The 12,112-nt window shown below is 42.2% G+C and overlaps 1 protein-coding gene across 3 annotated transcripts in view; it reads left to right on the top strand.

Moving 5' to 3' along the window:
- Nucleotides 1–12,112, top strand: part of ARHGEF40 (Rho guanine nucleotide exchange factor 40) — a 309,810-nt gene that overhangs the window by 260,296 nt on the left and 37,402 nt on the right. The window lies entirely within an intron of this gene.

Below are 12,112 nucleotides of genomic sequence, written 5' to 3'. Positions count from 1 at the left end.
CTGCTGTCTGCTTCTATGGTATACAGCAGCCCTAGCCAAGAGTGTGTACTTTGTAAGCTGTTGAAGGTATTCAGTGTTACTTAAGAAAAGTTTTTCCTTTTTCGAATCAAGTCCTCTTTTCAGTGAGTTCTGAAATATCCAATCCAATCTTGGGGTGCAAGTTGTGAGTTCTGAAATCTCCAATCCAATCTTGGGGTGTGAGTATGTTGTAACTTTAAATGCAGCAGAATGTTTTCATTTTATTCTTGTATATATTGGTTACCTTGTCTACTTGATGAACCCTTCTGCCTCCGTCAGGACAGTCTCTGGAGTCCTCTTTCAACTCAGCAATTTGGCAACAACCAATCCAATACCCCAGTGATGGCGTCTAACCCAGTTGATGAATTGAAGGGACCAACCTTCTTAAAAACAGGGGTTGTACCTACTGTTGCTGAATGCTGCTTTCATTTTCAGTATCACTTTATTATTATATTGAAACATCGCCACCCTGCACTGTTGTTTTCAACAATTTCACTGCTCATTTGGAATTCACTCTGGCTACACACCACTAACAAAATCATCATGGTGCCTAATAGACAGTCAGGCCTCAACCGCTTCACGTGATATTGGGCTCTAACTCTCACCATCTGTGAAGAGTAGAACAAGACATCTGACAGCTGCCTGATAGCACCTCAGTGCGACCCCGAATTCAGAAGGGTGCTGCTGTTATGCTAGGCAAATCTCTCTGCGATCATGTTCACACATTAGCACTGCTGCCACCCAATGTGCACATACACATTGCAGCACATGCAGATTGGCTGGCAAACCGCATCACGCCCCCTGCTGGCTTAATCTTCAGCCATGAAGCATAAATAAATATATATCCGCGTGAACAACTGTCAATAGTCAGCATTTCAGATATATAAACAAGGTCCACAAAATATGTAAATGTAGTAATGTGTTGACATAAATTATACACACAACTATAAAAGCCTACTGAATCTGTTGTTGAATTAGTATCCAGATTAAGAGACATTGCTGCTAAATCCCTGTTTGGTGCTATGCAGAAGGACTGATTAAAGACCAGCTCGTAGTGCAATGTGCAAGATGCAAGAACGTCTTTTGGTAGCTAGCAGTGCTTTTTAAGGAACTTATCACAATTGCCAAAGTGGTGGAGAGACTGAAAATTGCATGAAAGAAATGCAAAGAATAGGCATTAGAAAGACTGTAGACGTGGTGGTACCTAATTGTAAGAAATGTGCTTATTATTTGGGGTATGTGACTACCCACCACTGAAAAATCACAATCCTGGCTAGGATGAACCCTCAAAGTCACCAAATTAACCTGAGCTAAACCCTCTGGGAGTTATGGCACAGAGCACACAGGCTTAACTTAGGGCACTGTGTAAAGTAGTTATGCAGTACCAAAATAGTAATATAGTCGGAATGCAAAACAATAAAAATCCAAAAATGAATTAGAAAAATAGAGTAAAATTGAATAAACAAAATTACACCAACATTTTTACATTTTTAAGTAAAAAATAGCACGGAGAAGGACAAAGCACCAATGATAGTCATTGGTCATGGTATATGGGGATGTAGGTGCAGTTTTACGCTAACTGCGATGGAGCACTGGTTGGATACACCAACCAGGTTCGTCCTGGTCAAAGATTTTGCCTTTTGACTTTAGTCCTTTATGTCCCAATCCACCACATAATTACACTTCTAAACCTCCTCATGACCTTAGGTGAGGCGCTTACAAACTCATTGGGTGTCAGGCAGATGCCAAACAGGAGAATTGGATCCTGTCAAGGTCCAGTTGCCACTGGTCAGCTAGGAAGTTGTATGGATAGGTAGCTTGTAGTGTCCTTGTAGCTTTAACAGGAGGTCAGCCTTATGACCCTTGAAACACACTTCTTTATCCTGAGTACAAGAGGGATAGCAGGTCCAGTCTTCTAGGGTTTTCTCAGGTCTCAGCAGGTTCAGTCCTCTTCTGATCTTCCATAGGTCCAGTAGTTTTCTTTAGGGGATGCCTAGAGATGCCACATTTATGCCTGGCACAAGCTTGTGGGTGGGAATGGCTCTTGGGCATACCCTAACCAATTGGGTAAACATTCTCAGGGCCAGTTTGATCATTTTCAAGATGTTGTAAGTCTTCACCTTCACTGAACATAGGCTATGAGGGACGAGGGTGTGTGTGGGGAGTGTGGTATAGTAATGTCAATGCCCCCCTTATCGAACAGTAAAATCCAGTTTGGGACCTATAAACCTAAAGACAAACGTTAGAAGCAGGTTTTTCCGCAAGCAATCAGGGAATACACAAGAATTGTTTTGGCATCCTGTTTTTGCCCCAAGTGTTATATGTAAAACGCAACAGACCTGTCAAGCAGGTTTTGATACTTTAATGTCTAAAAGTATGCTATCATTTTCACCTTGCATATTCTGTCAGGTTCAGAGTGGTCATCTCTGCCCATGCAGGTCAGCCTATTGTTTGCTTCCGGGAGGCATTTGCACACCCATTCAAATCTGTTCAAATTCTGGCAGGCAGAAGTGGGAGAGCAAATGCTCACAGGCCTCCAGAGACTTTAGGCAAGGAAAAGGTATTTTTCTAAAATTACCCTTTCCATAGTATTTATAAAAAAATCTCTTCTCTATTGAATTGGATTTCTAATAACTATTAAAAATAGTTTTGTAATTATTTTTCTAGCAGGCTCCTAACCACAATTGCCATTATTAGATGTAGCAAAGTAGCCCAGTGTGTTCCAATGGAATAGCCAGCCTTGCTACAGTGAAAAAAGCTTTTGGGCCTTTCTAAGGACAGGTTTGACATTAATTCCTACATGTCTTCCTTTTAAAAAACATGGACCATGTCTTATGGGCAGTAGGGCCTACATAGGGATGGCTTTTAAATATTTAAAAGAAAGGTTTGAACCCATCAAAAGGGTTATTTTGACAGGTCCAACTTGCAGTTTAAAAGTACAACAGGCTACAAATGCTAGACCTGCAGTCACACCACTGCCACTGTAATGGGTGGCACAATGGGTTCTGCAATCCACTACTGACATTTAACTTACAGCTGTGGGTACACTTTGTACCATATACTAAGGACATATAGGTAAGTTAAATATGCCAATCAGGAGTATGCCAATTTCTCCATGTTGAAATGGAAAGCACAGCAACTTTATTACTGATTAGTGGGTTAAAATGCACAGAGACCTACAATCAATCTGGGGTGACCTTGCAGAAAGGGCACATTTCCTACACATTGTGGTAAAAGGGGCCTTTTTACCAGAGTGTGCAGAGGAGATGGCAAGAACTGAGTTTCAGTGGTTGAAGAAGACTCCGGGGACAGTGAGCAGAGAGTGCTTGATATAGAAAGGCATGAAGCAGAGGAAAAGGCAGATGATGTAAATGCAGTGGATTATCAAGGAATAAGAATCAGTCCTAAGGCAGTGTTCACAATAAGAGGCAAATATGTTGCAATGATGGTGAACTCTGATTCCTTGTTTATGATAATTAAAAATTTCCTACCAATCGTAAAGGAAAGTTTCAGTTCTATTAGGGACACTGAGGTGAAGATTATGCATCAACTTTCGTTCCTCCAGAAGCTTCTTAAAAGTCAAAACCATAAACTATGCTTCCCATAAAGCAGTAGTCATACCATCAGCCAGCTATCCCTTCAGTTGTTGTGATCACTTCTTACAGCTCCTCTTTCTTCACATGACAGCCTTCATGAATTTTGATTTCCCACAAATCACTCCATATTTTGCTCATCCACTGATAAACATTCATTTACACCAAGATATTGCCAACTATTGCTTGCATGCATTGTATAACAGTACTATTTTAACCATTGTAATCAGATTAATTACTATACAACTAAGGTGACATTTTTGTAAAGTTCATCTTCTGCTTCAACATCCCAACATCACGGTTGGGAAACTGAATGCTTAGATTCTGTGAAGAGGGATAATAATCACCTTTGTTTCCTTAATGGAATTTAAATTTTCCTTAACGATTGCTAGGAATCTTTTCAGGATTATACAGTTCAAAGTTTACTTCCCACCAACAAACATACGTCCACACGATATTTAAAATAAAACCTCCTAAATGTGGAATCTTAGAATCAGTCTGCCTCCTTCATTATGTCTTCCAGCCTTGTCCCTAGTGAAAATGCTTTGGACACCACAGCACTCCTAGCGATGAGTTCCAAAAGGACTGTTCTGCATCGTAGGAATCTTCATGGAAGACAAACATTGAATAATCCCATGCTGCCTGCCCGAAACCCGGCACACCTTCTTCAAAATATATTTTTAGATGTCAGGAAACTGTCTGTATAGTGTTCATCATTGCAGATCCTTTTCATATAGTCACAGTCTAGACTGTCAGCGATGTATTTTCCTTCAAAATGTTGTAGAAGGGTAGTAGGACACATATAGCGGAGAAAAGGCCTTTTTAATATCTCAACACATTGTCATAGAAAAAAGGCTGCCCTTAACAGGGACTGCATTAGAGAAAAAGACAGCCTGATAGGCTAATTCTGAAAGCTTTAAAACATGTCCTATACCTTTAATGGCCTCAGCGAGACCCTTTCTCACAATGTACTGAGGTGGCAGTTTGCCTGAGAGTGTCAGTTCTTTTTCCGGCACCTTCAGGACAGGATCTCAGAACACCTCAGGTGATTTATTTTCACCAAAATTCTGTGAGAAATGATTTCACTGCGCTTTAAAATTCATTTGAATTGACAATTTTTTCACATGTGTTGTCAAATAAACCGATTTTGTCTGGATTTCCTCCTTTCTGGAGAGTTTTTTGGTCAAAATACCGGCTCTCTTCATAAAGTACCCAACCTGTGGCAAGGAATAGGCTTCTTCAGATGCCCATAAGGTATGTGTTGCATGTTTATCTCCTCAACAAATCACTAAGGGTTGTGACATGTCAAAATTTTTCTAAAAGAACACTTAGCCACAGAGAAGGCATCAGACAGCGTGGCTGGATGGAGGACAAGAAAGCAGACCGGGAGAGGAAAAAGAGAAAGAGAATGGAGAGATCTTCATCACATCAGTTTTCTCAGTAAACAAAAAGATCAAGTACAGACTCCCACAAAAGGAGATCTGACTCCAAGAGGTCTCCTTTTCAACACCAATACCACCACCATTCCCTCTGACGTCATGTATCAAGATCAAAGTCATCGCCATCAAAAGGTTTGGCACCATCCTGCTCGCCGTCTAGACAAGGTTAAACATCAATGGGACACCAACACCGTCACCGTTCGACATCAGAAGCAGGACCTACTACAATGCAGAAAACTACCTCAGCAGCACTGTCATGATCTCAACGTCAAGATCCTACTCCTGGTCTGTCGTGGATAGTACATTCAACGTCAAAATCTTGCTACTCATCATCAAAGTCACACCACTCGATGTCTGTACCAAAGACAGGATGGCACTCAATGGCAAAGAGACATATGTTACATCCAGTGACTCCTGCTACAGCTAAAAGGCAGAATACAATGTTGATGACATCCTTCTCGACGTCAGAAGGCATTCATATGGAGATTTCATCTTCCACATCTCATTGGTCAGGTTCTTCGCAGCATCTGGGCCCTCATTCACCTGAAAAGGACCTGAGTCATCCATCGATATGTGCCAAAATACCTTCTGATGGCCCTCTACTGGTTTTTTTACAGCCATTGAATCTGTCTCCTGTGTACAGCGACCTCTACCTCGCCAGTTCACAAATGGAAGGTGCCATCACCAATAAAAACACCACCTCCAAAATCTGTATCCCCTAGGACATAGACTCCATCCACGAGGCCCAGGACAAGATCACCAGACTCTACATCCTCCTCTTATACACTGCTTTCTCCAGCTCAGGCTCCATCTAGGGTTTCACCAGTAGATGACATCCTAACATTCCAAGATCCCCTAGTAAGGGGTTGCCTCTAAACTGAATATACAGATGGACACTCCTCGGCCATCGGTGTCTATAAGATGAGAGAATCTATAACCTAAACCTATTGCAAGACCTCTTCCAATACTCCCAGGCCTTATGGAGATAGCACCAAAAAAATTCTTAACTCCATTCACAGTTAAAGCTGCAACTCTGAGGCTGCTTAAAAAATATAGACCTCCACAACAGGATCTGGAGTTTCTCAAATCCGATCCAAAATTAGATTCAGTTAGTGTGACTGCAGTGAGGAGAAGACATGCATCAGCTCCGGAAACCACAGCCCCAGTGGACCGAGAAAGCAAGAGGTTGGATGCAATTGGAAGGAAAATATGTGGTACAGCTCCCACTTATTTGCGCTATGCGGACTCTGCAGCTTTGTTAGGAAAGTGCCATCTTGAGATTTGAGATTTCAGTGCTGTAGTGGATTTGGTGGAGCTGTCTGCCACGACTTTCTCATGTGAAATATCACTTGGACGCATGTCTTGGCTAAGACTGTCATCTGAAGCCAGACGCACAACTGAAAATTGCCTACTTGCCGCTCTCTGGATCCTCCCTCTTCGGTCAACATACAAAAGAGGAGATGCTTCGCATGAAGAACGAAGTAGAAATGCTTAAGGCTTTCGGCTTAGAGAAACAGAAAAAAGCTCTTTAAACAAGTATAGGGTCTGGCAAGATTACTATCATAGGATTCAAACCCCTAGATGGCCTTACCAATACCAGAAGCAGCAGAGGCAGGCTCAAATGCCATTCTAGAGCAGATACCAGAGGAAAAGATCTCTTCTGCAGAAGCCCTCGCAGACCAACGGCAAAGTTCTCAGTCAAAACAGTGAGATGCGTACACCCCCTTTACTGTTTCCCAGTAGTGTGGGGGGAACAGTACATTTTTTCTTGGAAGATCAGGAAAAAATCACAATAGACAAATGGGTGTTAAACAATATTCAAAGTGGCTATGCCCTTCGCTTACCAAATACTCCACCACAAGTTCCTCCAGAGCAAGTCACAACAGCCCATTTGGACGACCTCAAAGAAGATACATCTCTTTTATTGCAGAAGAAAGCAATAGAGAAAGTTCCACAACATCAAAAACATTTAGGGGTGTATTCAAGATACTTCCTTGTCCAGAAGAAAACTCAATCCAATCAATTTCGAACTATTCTGGACCTTAGAATGCTAAACAAATTTATAAAGAAAGAAAAGTACAAAATGTTAATAGTACATCAAATATTCCCTCACATAAGGAAAAACGATTGGCTTTGTGCAGTAGACTCCCAGGACGTGTACATCCACATTCCAATAATCTCACTTCACAGACAATTTCTACGGTTTGTAGTAGGTTCTCACCATTATCAGTATGCAATACTTCCTTTTGGCCTGAAGTCAGTTTTCAAACCTTTTCCTAATGCGTGGCAGTGGTAGCTGCACATTTAAGAAGAAAAGGTATTTTTGTATATCCATACCTGAATGACTGGCTAACAAGAGCTGGTTCTTCCACAAAGCAAAGCAAGCCTGTGTCATGACAACATCCCTCCTGGGATCGCTGGGACTATAAGTCAATACACCAAAATCAATATCCACACCAGTACAGTGCCTCTCATTTCTGGGAGCAATGTTACACTCAGCAAGAAAAAGTGTTTCCTTCTGAGAAGAGAGTGTTATTGATTCAAATGAAGGCTCTGCACATCTCTTAAAGGAGACCAAACCAACGATCCAACAGATAGCGTCTCTTCAGGGATAAATGGCATCCTGCATTTCCATAGTCCCAAATGCACATCTGTGCATAAGAGCTCTCCAAATGTGCCTGGAAGATCAATGGTCACAAAACATAGGTCTCTGGGAAGATCAGATTCTTCTGACAATCTATGCTCGTCAGTCTCTCTCATGGTGTGCCAACTCTCACAATTTCCTGGCGTGAGTTCCCTTCCAGAAACCAATATCAACTCAAATGATTGTCACAGACACCTCATTGACAGGTTGGGGCACCCAAATGAAACATCAGGTGATTCAAGGTCTTTGGTCTGAAGAAAGAGAAATCCTATCACATAAATTTGTTGAAGCTGAAAGCTATTCACCTAGCTCTCAAAGCCAAAATACCATCTCTTGAATCAAAAGACATCATGATTCAGACAGACAGCACCACTACAATGTTTTATATAAACGAACTAGGTGGAACAAGATCAAGATATCTTTCTCTTCAAGCTCAAACAATGTGGCATTTGGCTTTAGCAAGAGGGCTTTCCATCACAGCTTTTTATATCCCAGGGGTTTCCAAATGTAGAAGCAGATTTTCTCAGTCGTTACCACAAGGACTATCACACAAGTGTCTTCAATGACAAAGTAATGGAAAACATCTTCAAAGACAGAATCACTCCAACGTTAGATGTGTTCACCACCGCCCAAAACAGAAAATGCCAAGACTACGCTTCCAGAGCTCTAGAACCAAAATCTCTAGACAATGCCCTTTTTTATAACTTGTGAAATACATTTGTGTATGGCTTTACACCAATTCTGCTGGTTCCGCGAGTAATTCACAAACTAGTCAGATCACAATGATACTGATAGCTCTGGATTGGGCGAGACAGTGGTGGTACAAAGATCTTCTGCAGTTATCTGTAGCCCATCACAAACGTCTGCCACTCAGTCCAGATCTCCTCTCCAAACAACAGGGCAAAATTCTCCATCTAATTATCCAGTGGTTGAATTTGGCAGCATGACTCCTGAGGTCACCCAATACGGACATTTAAATCTCCTGAGAGATTGAAAGCACATTTTGAAAGAAGCCACAAGAACATGCTATGAGTTTAAGTGGAAATGTTTCTGCTTATGGTGTAGGGCTAGGAACTATAATCTTATTACAGTGCAAGGGAATCTCATCCTACCTTATCTATTGCATGTCGCCAGATCAGGGCTTCAATTCTCCTTTCTTAAGTACATCTAGCAACCATCACTGCTTATCGGAAATGTCCAACAACAATCTTTTTTTTCTGAATTCCAATACTTAAAGATTTCTTGGAAGGACTTAAAAAGGTTTTTCCACGAACCAGAGGAACTTCACCTCCTTGGGAGCTGATCCTAGTGTTATTGAAACTAATGGGTCCTCCTTTTGAATCTCTCCATAAGGCACCTCTACAACATTTGTCATGGAAAACGGCTTTTTTAGTTGCAATCATCTAAACTCGCAGGGTTAGTGAATTGAAGGCTTTTTCCTCTGTAGAACCCTTTACAGTTTTCCACCACAACAGGGTTGTATTGCTTACATATCCTTCTGGTTTGCCTAAGGTGGTGTCAGAGTTCCATATCAATCAATCTTTAACTCTACCTTTTTTCCAAACCCTACACCTGAGAGAACACTACATTCTCTAGACCTTAAAAGAGTTCTGCGGTTTTATTTAAATAGGGCAAAATCCATTTGGAAGATGGATAATCTCTTGCATTTCATTATGTTATCAGATAGCAAGCAAGCCTTTGCATGACAAGCCAAAAGCTCACTCAACAAGAGGTAAAGCCGTCACCACGGCTTGGAGGAAGCACGTCCCTAAACTAGACATTTGTAAGGCAGCTACTTGGAGGTCATTACACACATTCACAAAACACTACTCCCTAAACATGGATACTCTCGCTGAGTCCAGATTTGGAGAAGAAATATTAAGAAATCTTTTCAAATAGTTTATATTGTCTTCATGGGTCTGGACCCTGGTTATAATTGATTGGTCCCATGTCCAGCTCTTTATGGACTCACAGGGTAAGATTCCTGGCAGCCGCTGTTGGAGGTTTTTCTATTAGTTTGCTGTTCTCTTCAAGGTTTATGTCTATCAAAGAAGATCCTACGATGCAAAAGGAAAAGTTACATACCTGTAGCTATAGGTTCAATGGCATGTGTAGCTGCAGATACACATACTTTGCATAAGTACGCCATCTGGAGGTGGGCTCAGAGTGTTACAAGTTGTATTTTTTCGAAGAAGCTTTTTCGAGTCACGAGATCGAGTGACTCCTCGTTTCAGTGATAGTGCGCATGGGCGTTGAGTCTTTTGTTAGATTGTTTTCTTTCCACCGTTGGGTTAGGACATGTTTCCTCTCACTCAGGTAGATTTCGGCTCGTACTATCTGAACTTCTGTCTTCTAACTCTAAACGTCGGTATCATTTTTGATCACGTTTTTTCACCGATGTTCGATCCGATTGTAACGTCTGGGTCGATTAAACACCCTTTTGGGCGACCGTGCCCTTTCCAGGCCTACTTCAACTTGTGGTCGTCCAATGATGTCAGGCTGATGGATCGGACTCCCTTTCACTTTTGCCCTCAGTGTCACGCTAAGTTCCCATACACCGACCAACACTCGGTGTGCAACCTCTGCCTCTCTCCCCATCACAAGGAGGAAAGCTGTGAAGCCTGTCGATCCTTTCATTCCAAGGAAACTCTCCGGGATCGAAAAGCACGTCGGTTAGAGATGGCATCCAAGTCGTCGGAACAAACGCCTGACATTTTCGGAGGGGAATAAGCTCACACTGCAGTTTCCATCGCAGATTCTGATTCCGACAGAGACTCCGATGGGGACAGCCAATCGATTCCAGCAGCTCAGTACGTGAGCAGCCCCTTCCCATCACCAAAAAACATCTAAAAAGTAATCAGCACTGGTCTTGGGTCCACCACAGCTTGCCGGCCATGGTCGGACCCGAAAAATACATTACGATGACCAACCCTCGGGTTTGACACTGAAAAAGACCAAAGTGCATTGGGCATCGACCGAACAGCTTTCCAAACCTGTTTCGGGATCGACGAAGAGTGGAGGCTTCCACCCTTCAGCTGAAACCACCATCATCCATTTCAGAGTAAAAAAAAACTACCATCCATTTCGGAGCCGACATTCTCGGCCTGATTAAAACATTCAGGCTCCAAACTTTCAGAACTTAAACCTGTGGGAGGGAAATATGCTTCAGTTACAGAGGAGTCTTCAGAAAAAAGGCCCATACTTGACGTGATGGACGTTAAGCAGCACAAAATCCAAATCCATAAAGATACTGGAAGGATTATTGCTTCGCCTCCTTTTACAACTAAAAAGAAATTACCTTTCCAAGAGACTTTAGAAGCTGGGCCTCCATCTGCAAAAGTATTTAAGCACAAGGAGGAACCAAAGGCAGTACATCAGCCTTCACCACCACATTCTCCTTTGCTTCCTGGTACTCCACCACCTTCACCTACACAATTTTCTCCACAATCCCCTGTTTTTTCACATGGGGATCAGTTGAGTGACACTCACTACAGTATAGACCCATGGGATTTGTATGACCCAAACACTATTCCATCCAATGATTCTGATTTATACCCTCCTAGGCCATCTCCACCTGAAGACACCACTGCCTATAATCAGGTCATTGCTTTGGCAGCTGCATATCTCAATGTGCAGTTGCATTCAGATCCCATAGAGGATGATTTCTTTATTTAGCACACTATCCTCTGCACACAAGGAGTATCAATGCCTACCAATGCTCACAGGCATGCTTGAACATGCAGATTACATTTTTAAGGTGCCAGTGAAGGCTAGGGTTATCACACCAAGGTTGGACAAAAAATACAAACCTGCACCTTCAGATCAACTCTTTATCACACAATAATTGCCACCTGACTCTATTGTTAGTGCAGCAAGAAAAAGGGCAAATAGACCGGGGATGCTCCTTCTCCAGATAAAGAAAGCCGCAAGTTTGATGCAGCAGGGAAAAGAGTGGCAACTCAAGCTGCTAATCACTGGAGAATTGCCAACCCTCAGGCTCTTTTAACCAGATATGATAGAGCTCATTGAGATGAGATGGAGAAGTTCTTACAATACCTTCTACCCAAACACCAAAAACGGGCACAGCAAATAGTTACCTAGTGCCAGGCTATCTCCAACAACCAAATTAGATCTGTCCTTGATGCAGCAGACACCTCAGCAAGGGGTAGTAACACTAGTGTGGTCATCAGAAGGCATGCATGGTTGCGTACTTCAGGGTTCAAACCTGAGATACAACAGGCAGTACTCAATATGCCTTTTGACAAACAGCACTTATTCAACATCAGAGCCCTCTACATCCCAACAAAAGCAGGCACAACAATATTACACCAGAGGATCTTTCAGAGGATCCTACAAGGGAAACAACTTTAGAGGTAAAGGTACATCCACCACCACAAGAGGTGCCTCCACCTTAACTA

The sequence above is a fragment of the Pleurodeles waltl genome, chromosome 6, assembly GCF_031143425.1.
Source record: "Pleurodeles waltl isolate 20211129_DDA chromosome 6, aPleWal1.hap1.20221129, whole genome shotgun sequence".
Classification (NCBI taxonomy): domain Eukaryota; kingdom Metazoa; phylum Chordata; class Amphibia; order Caudata; family Salamandridae; genus Pleurodeles; species Pleurodeles waltl.
The sequence above is the reverse complement of the archived record's forward strand: the minus strand, read 5'-3'. Positions and strand labels throughout refer to the sequence as shown.